The following is an 8,015-nucleotide window of genomic DNA, read 5'->3' as shown; positions in this document are numbered from 1 at the left end:
CTGCCCTTTTGTTCATGGAGGCCATGGAGACCCCACAAAATGGACTTGAACCAGTGTCCAGTCTACAAAGAGGAAGGTCAACTCAGAGGAAGCATCTCATTCATGCTTCCAAGTGAAGCCAGACATGGTCGAGCAGGACCATTGACTTATCTGCACATAGATGGAACTGGTACAAGAGTCAGGACAAAGGCTCCTCCCAAGACCACATGACCCCTGAGGAACAGATCCTCAAATGGCCTTAAGAGTGAAAATAATTTCTCATTGATGATTTTGTTCCTAACCAGAAAGTGCTGCTCAGATGTAAGACTTCAAATCTTGGTCTCCAATACTGTAGTGCCCACCTGCAGCTAAGGGATACAACCAGCTATTGTTCTAAAATGATGGATAAATTTGCCACCACCCCCCATCTAGAAGCCTTTGAGAGGGAACTGACACTGATCCTAACCACTCCAACAGCCATCAAAATACCTGAAAGCAAATCCTGAATTCATCACTCTTGAGTCCAGCCTTGGAAAACAGGAGGAAAATGAGGAAGAACCCAATAAAGGGATGCTTTTGGAAACTCTTGTCAAGAAATTCCAAAGGACTCTCATATGAACATTTGAAAATTGCCCTGTTCTGACTTTTTTCTAGTTCCCAGTCTAGAACTTGTAATGCTAATTACTCTTGCCTTTACTTTTTCACATCTCCTAGACACGATTCAAGGACTTTCTTTTACCCCTAGAGATAAGAGTTATGCAGTTTTGGAGTCTTTTAGGTAGACCCACTAAATGGGCACTCCAATTGCCTCACCCTGCATCCTTGTTCAGCATAGAAGAAGCCAGAGTGGTCTGCGCCCAATTCCCTATTGGCAATTTGGGTAACCTCTTCAGAGGATGGTGTGATAAGAATAGGAGGTAGAGGCTGGGTGTGGTGGTGCACGCCTTTAGTCCCAGCACTCAGGAGGCAGAGGCAGGTGGATCTCTGTGAGTTTAAGGCCAGCCTAAACTGGCAGTTGTGACTGCTGGGAACTGAATTATGGTCCTTTGGAGGAGCAGGAAGTATTCTTAACCACTAAACCATCTTCAGCCCTCAAAGTTTTGGAGGTTTTTTTGTTTGTTTTCTTGACGCAGGGTCTCATTTTATAACCCTGCCTGGCCTGAACTCACAGTCTACAGTGAGTTCCGGGCCAGCTGGGGGCTACTGGGGAGACCCTGTCTCAAAAAAGACCCAAAAAAAAGAATAGGAGGTAGGAATTGGCTAGGCAGTTAGGGTAAAAAGACCCCCAAAGAAAAGTAGCCAGTTTCTTGACTAAAAGTCAAAATGTCCTTGGGCCTCTTAGCAACATAATTTGTTCCAAAGGCCAAAAATGTTGAAAGTATTTGGGAGCTTGTATCTAATCCTGAAAAGATTTTAGGGATACCTCTTCAGAGGGGGGAATGTTAAGAGTAGCCAAAAGCCCCACAAAAATAAATCAATCAATCAAAGGAGAAGAAAGAGTATATGAAGTTATCAGAAAAAAAGTGATGGGGAGATATGGGAGGAATTGGAGGGGAGGGAGTGGGCATGGATTTGATCAAAACACCTTATAAGCATTATGAAATTCTCAATAAATTATTTATTTAAATTAAAAAAGAAAAAAAAAAGCTGGCCTTGACCTTACAGAGATCTGCCTGCCTCTGCCTCCCAAGTGCTGGGATTAAAGGCATGTGCCACCATGCCCAGCCATGTATCAACTAATTTTAAAGATTTATTTCATTATTTGTTTATGTGTATATGTATGTGTACATGTGTGTAGGTGGCCATGGAAGCCACAGGAGGGCACCAGATCCTCTGCATCTGCAGTTACAGGCAGTTGTGACTGCTGGGAACTGAACTATGGTCCTTTGGAAGAGCAGGAAGTATTCTTAACCACTAAACCATCTCCAGCCCTCAAAGTTTTAGAGGTTTTTTTTGTTTGTTTTCCTGAGGCAGGGTCTCATTTTATAACCCTGCCTGGCCTGAAACTTGCTATGTAGACCAGGCTGGCCTCAAATGCAGAGATCTGCCTGCCTCCTGAATGTCAAGTGCTGGGATCAAAGGCATGTGCCACCAAGCCCAGCCTCAAAGAACTTTTTGTTTTTTAATGTGTATGAGTGTTTTTCCTGTTAATAGGTAAGTATACCCATGTGCTTGCAGGACCTGTGAAGACCAGAAGAGCAGGCACTAGATTCCCTGGAACCAGAGTTATAGATAGTTGTTAGTCACCTATGTGGGTGTTGGGGACTGAACCCAGGTCCTTTGCAAGAGCAGCCAGTTCTCTAAACTGCTGAGCCACCTCTCCAGTTAAAGAACTAATTTTAATGACTATCTTTGTTTTATTTTGTTTTGTATTTGTTTTCAAAACAAAAAAGATTTTAACTGTGGGTCTGACATTAAAAACAAGCATCAACAGCACTGATTGACAACAAAGACTACAAGACTACGTCCTGACTTGTCTTCCTACCTTACTTGACTGCAGTCTCCTGCTGAGTGGTGATTTAGTACACTCACATGCTGACTCGTGCCCACTTTCTGGTTTTAAATTTTGCACTGCCCAGATGCAAACAGGTCACCTCCATGAATATTTTTAATAACTAAGGTTTTGTAGCAGTACTTAGTGTCCAACAGAAACAACTCCATCTGCTAAATGGTATCCTTACTGCAAAGCTTCTCTTACTGTTGCTAGATAGATAATGCCACTGCACAGACATTATCGTCATGGCAACAGTATGATCTTTTTTAAAATTTGTTTGGTTTTGAGACAGGGTCTCCCTAGTAGCCCCAGTTGGTCTGGAAGTCACTATGTAGATCAGGCTGGCCTCAAACTCACAGAGATCCACCTGCCTCTGACTCCAAAATGCTGGGACAAAAGGTGTGCATCACCATTCCCAGCAATGACTATGTTTAAAAGTAATGATGATAATCAATGGTTTAGGCCACATTCTAAAAGGAGTACCAAACAGTAAAAACATGGGTTAAATATACATTTAGAGGCAGATGCTGAAGTATTTAGGGAAAAGTATCCCTATTTGCAATTCATTTTGAAATGTACCGAAACTAAGCTGGACTAATAAATGGATCAGAAAAGTGTCTTGATGCTGGCACTTCTGTCATCTTGAGGCATCTAGACTGCATCTGGTTTTGTTATAAGAGGAAGTCCTTAAACTGGCTGAAGGATAGCTCCAAGCCTTTCAGCTTTCCTGGTCTCTACCTGTTAAGATTAATGTCTCCAGGCACACCAAGTGTCCTGGGGGAGGATGGGGCAGCAGAGCTGCCTCTACCAGACTAGAGAGATGATATAAACACATGACAAAATAAATAAATAAAATGTTCATAGAATTTCAGTAAATTTGCTAGCTTTTCTGTGTTTCAAATTTTTCTTAAGAAGTTATTGAATAAATAAATATAAAGCCACCAAACAGAAAGCTGCCTTCAAATGCTCTCTACCTGCTAGTATAGCACCAATGCTCAACACTTAAAGGTAACTCTTCAGAGTTCCTTTTAGAGTCTACTTCTAAGGAAAAGGCAACATCTTTACTTAACATCAACATCTCAAAATAGGGCACAACCCAATGTCTTGCTAATTTTACTAAGCAATATGGTTCAAAAGATTTTTCCTGTTTCTAAAAGTAAGTCTATTCCCTTTTCCCTACTGAGCACACAGAACAATACGCTCTCAATTTAGAAGGAACTGAGAATAGGCTGGGTCACTGTGGGTGCACACCCACTAGTGTCTGTGGCTATAGGAGCCTTAACAGACTGCTAAGCCCTGCAAGCCTGGGGCCCTACTTCAGAAAGCCAGGGCCAAAACAGCAGCCTGGAGGGCTATTGTGAGGATTCGCATAGTACTTGGCACACAGAAATATTGTTAATACTATTCCATTTCTCAGGAGTCACTGCTTAAACCAGCAGCAAACTAGCACTAACTTACACTTAGCATGAAACATTAATGAATTTCTCCTTCGTTTCCTTCCTGGGCAACACATCTTTGTTCTCTAGAGTGAGAGAGTGGGGGCAAGTCTTTCTAGAAAGTGCTTTCTCTTATGCTTACAAAATGCTTCCTGTTTCTTCCCTGAAAATAATATATATATATTATATATTTTATTTTTAACATTTATTCGCGTGTGTGTGCGTGTGTGCGTGTGTGTGTGTGTTTCCACATGTGCCTGTGTCTCAGCAAGCATGTGGAGGTCAGAGAACAACTTTCAAGCGTTGATTCTCTCCTTCTACTATATGGGTTCTGAGGCTTGAATTCAGGTCGTCAGGCTTTGCAGCAAGCACCTTTACCCCCTAAGCCATCTTGCCATAAAAATACACACACACACACACACACACACACTTTTTTTTTTTTGAGCCAGGCTAGCCTGGAACTCACTATGTAGATGAGACTAGCACTGAAATTGTGATCGTCCTGCCTCTACCTCTCAGTGCTGGGGTTCCTCTCTCAAAATACTAACAGTATATGGAAAGCACCAGGTATACTTTCAGGTATATACTGGTTAAAAAGGTTTTGCAAAACTGGGCAGGTCAGCTAGCCACCATTTGCACATTTCTTGTTTCTAAGAAAAACTAAGTGAGAGTTCCAAACGAACTTCTGCAACTCAGTTGCCTACCTAAGCTAGCTCAGATCATAGCTCTCAGCACAGGGCCCTTGGGAAGCTGTGGTGCTCTTCCTGCTTGTCTTGATGATTAGGGAAGCTACCAGACATTCAAAGGGGAAAGTCCTCAGAGACGTCCTGCAATGCTCAAAAATGCTCTGCACACAGCAGACATCTGTCATTCCCCACAGCAGTTTGAAATACCTGCCCAACACTGATACTGGGAAAATCTGGTTTGCCAACATCTATCTTACATGTAAATCCAAAGCATGGCTGCTGTGTTCACAGAATTTCTCAGGAGCACAATTACCATGTAAACCTAGGGCAGAGGGCACTACGTCTAGTCCAGGACTTTCCCAGGAACTGTTTCCATTTGCGACAATAAGTAACCAAGCCCCTGTGGGATCTGAGCTACAGGCTCATCATTTCTTAGCACTGGTCTGCATTTACACCTGTCCCATTTACAATGGCTCTACACAGTGCAGGTAAATGGACCAGCTTTACTCATGAGTCCACATACTAAAATATGTAATATTTAGCTACAAGTTACTTTTCTGCTTTCCCACCACCTCTGTTAAAATTAGTACACTATGGGCTGGAGAGATGGCTCAGCAGTTAACACTGGTTGTTCTTGCAGAAGACCCAGGTTCAAATCCCAGCACCCACATGGCAGCTAACAACTGCCCGTAACTCCAGTTCCAGGGCATTCGACAGGACATCTCCAAGGGCATTGCACGATACAGGTGCACTTACCTACATGCAGACAATACACTCATACACATAAAATTAAAAAATAGTAAGTAAAAGTTTTTTTTTCTAATTAGTACACTAAAGTACTCTGAAATTACATGCACAGGGAAATTTTATCATCTTTGAATTCTTTTACAGGTAGAAAAATGGGTACATAAAATGGTCGTTTCAGGGCTGTGTACGGTGGTGCACATCTATAATCCCAGAACTTGGGAAGTAGAAACAGGAAGATAAGGAATTCAAGACCAGCTTCCACTATATGAGACGCTATCTTGGAAACTAAACGAGGGGCTGGCAAGAAGGTTCAGTAGGTAAAAGCACTTTCCACTTTGCCTCAAGATCTGAGTTGGACTCTGTGGGGTCAAATTTCTCCTTCTACCTTCAGGTAGGTTTCAGGGATTGAGTGCACGTTGGCCAGTTTGCACAGCAAGTGCAATTATCCACTGAGCACCTCATCAGTTCCAGTGTAATCTTATCATACTTAAATTTCTCTTGTATAAAAAACTATGCTGGACGTGGTGGCGCATGCCTTTAATCCCAACACTTGGGAGGCAGAGGCAGGCAGATCTTTGTGAGTTCGAGGCCAGCCTGGTCTACACAGTGAGTTCCAGGACAGCTGGAGCTACAAGGAGACCCTGTCTCAAAAAGACAAAAAAAAAAAAAAACTTAACTTGTGGGCTACAGAGTGGAAGGAAAGACAGTGCTGAATGTTGTCTTCTGCCCTCTATATCTGTGTCATAGCTTATGCTCACCCCATAACATAAAACAGATCAATATATAAATGCTTAAAACAAAATTAACCTAGGATTTTGGTCTTTACTGTCTTCATGCTGGAACACAAAGCCTGGTATCATGGGTGAGCACACTTTTCCTGAAGTCACAGAATCTGCTCCCACTCTTGCCACTAACTACTAACCATCACAGCTAGACTCTTCCTGCTTCGTTACAGGCTTGTCCCAAACAAAGAAGCTCTGGCACCACTGCCAGTTGGGCAGGGTGTCTAAGGGATCATCCTCTCCAACACACAGGCTTGATGGCCACTTACTGTTTGGAAGGAAGGTGGGAATTACCTGATCAGAAAGCTGGCTTGCTGCCTGCTCAATTTCTGCTCTGGCAGCGATGGACTGGCCACACCATGGGGCGTAGAAGAACAGCAGCACCACCTCGGAATCCCGGCGAACATGCTCTGCATAGTCCAGTTGTCCCTGGAAGAGGTCAAGGACTGGAGACCTCGAGGAGAAAAAGCTGACAGGTGGCTTTGCCGGTATTATCACATCTTTTGCTCGACTAAAAGAGAGTAAACACAAACAAGACTTCTTAGCTTACTTTCTTCTTCCATTACAGCTTTGTATGGAAGGAAAGTGAAACTTTAAAAAGGAAGTATCTTTTGAATAATAAAAACAATTCCCAAATCACTGTCCTGAAGCAAAAAGCAATACACCGTGCTAAGGCAATATCTGGCTGAGGCAATGCATATATGATTCTAGGGTACCGCCCCTGCCAGTGTGGGCCCAGAGAGCTGTGGAGTATGATCCATGGTCTCCCCTAAGTGTTCCAAGGTGCCAGCCTCACCTGGTTGTAGCCTGACTCTGCACAAAAGCACTGGTCTCCAGGGTATTGCTGCCACCAGCTCTGGAACTCACAAGAGTGCCCAGAAGCATAGGGAGAACCTGAATATGCCATCTCTGGTATAGCTCCTATGGGATACACTTACAGTTGCCCAGACTTTGAGGAAACATTGTTTATTAAGTGGAGTTGGCCTGTAGCCACCCAGAGCATTCAGGCAAAGGTAACAAATTATAATGTGAACTGAACCATGTACAGACCATAATCCTAAGGGTGAGAAGGATGAACAAAGCAGGAATCTGTTTAACTGGAAATGTTTCCTACAGGAGAAATACAGAAGAAAGAAAAGTATACTGAACTTAAGTGAGAGTCAGAGGAACCACAACTTTCCCATCAGGTAAACAGGTTTTGCCTGGGGCTGCATCCCAAGTTACAAGGTAGAATAAGCACCAATGGACTTTCATATGAACATTTGAAAATTTCCCTGTTCTTTTTTCTAGTTCCCTATCTAGAACTTGTAATGCTAATTAATTACTCTTGCCTTTACTTCTTCACATCTCCTATTCATGATTCAAGAACTTCTTCCCTTAGAAACAAGAGTTATGCAATTTGGGAGTCTTTTAGATAGACCCACTGAAGGGGTACTCCAATTGCCTCACCCTCGTCCTTGTCCAGCATGGAAGAAGCCAGAGCGGTTGGCGTCCCTATTCCCTATTGGCAATTTCGGTAACCCCTTCAGAGGATGGTGTGATAAGAATAGGAGGTAGGAATTAGCTAGGCAGTTAGGGTAAAAAGACCCCAACAAAATGTAACCAATTTCTTGGCTAAAAGTCAAAATGTCCTTGGGCCTGTTAGCAACATACTCTGTTCCAAAGGCCAAAAATGTCAAAAGTATTTGGGAGCTTGTATCTAATCCTTAAAAGATTTTAGGGTCACCTCTTCAGAGGGGGGAATGTTGGAGGGGAGGGAGTGGGCATGGATTTGATCGAAACACCTTATATACATGTATGAAATTCTTAATAAAGTTTTTGTAAAATTTTTTTTAAAAGGCCAGGCATGGTGGCACACGCCTTTAATCCCAGCACTTGGGAGGCAGAGACA

General features: G+C 42.9%; 1 protein-coding gene and 1 non-coding gene across 2 annotated transcripts in view; both read right to left on the bottom strand.

Moving 5' to 3' along the window:
• The window catches only part of Txndc11 (thioredoxin domain containing 11), a 79,442-nt gene extending 72,887 nt beyond the window's left edge, over positions 1–6,555 (bottom strand). The window contains exon 1 of the mRNA XM_017797356.2: positions 6,419–6,555. The gene's annotated coding sequence lies outside the window, so the exon portion shown is untranslated. The remainder of the gene's footprint in view (positions 1–6,418) is intronic.
• Positions 2,601–2,859, bottom strand: LOC115069795. Its single transcript, XR_003849028.1, has one exon.
• Positions 6,556–8,015: the final 1,460 nt, after the last annotated feature.

This window comes from Nannospalax galili, unplaced genomic scaffold, assembly GCF_000622305.1.
Source record: "Nannospalax galili isolate Female #2095 unplaced genomic scaffold, S.galili_v1.0 scaffold32, whole genome shotgun sequence".
Lineage (NCBI taxonomy): Eukaryota > Metazoa > Chordata > Mammalia > Rodentia > Spalacidae > Nannospalax > Nannospalax galili.
The sequence above is the reverse complement of the archived record's forward strand: the minus strand, read 5'-3'. Positions and strand labels throughout refer to the sequence as shown.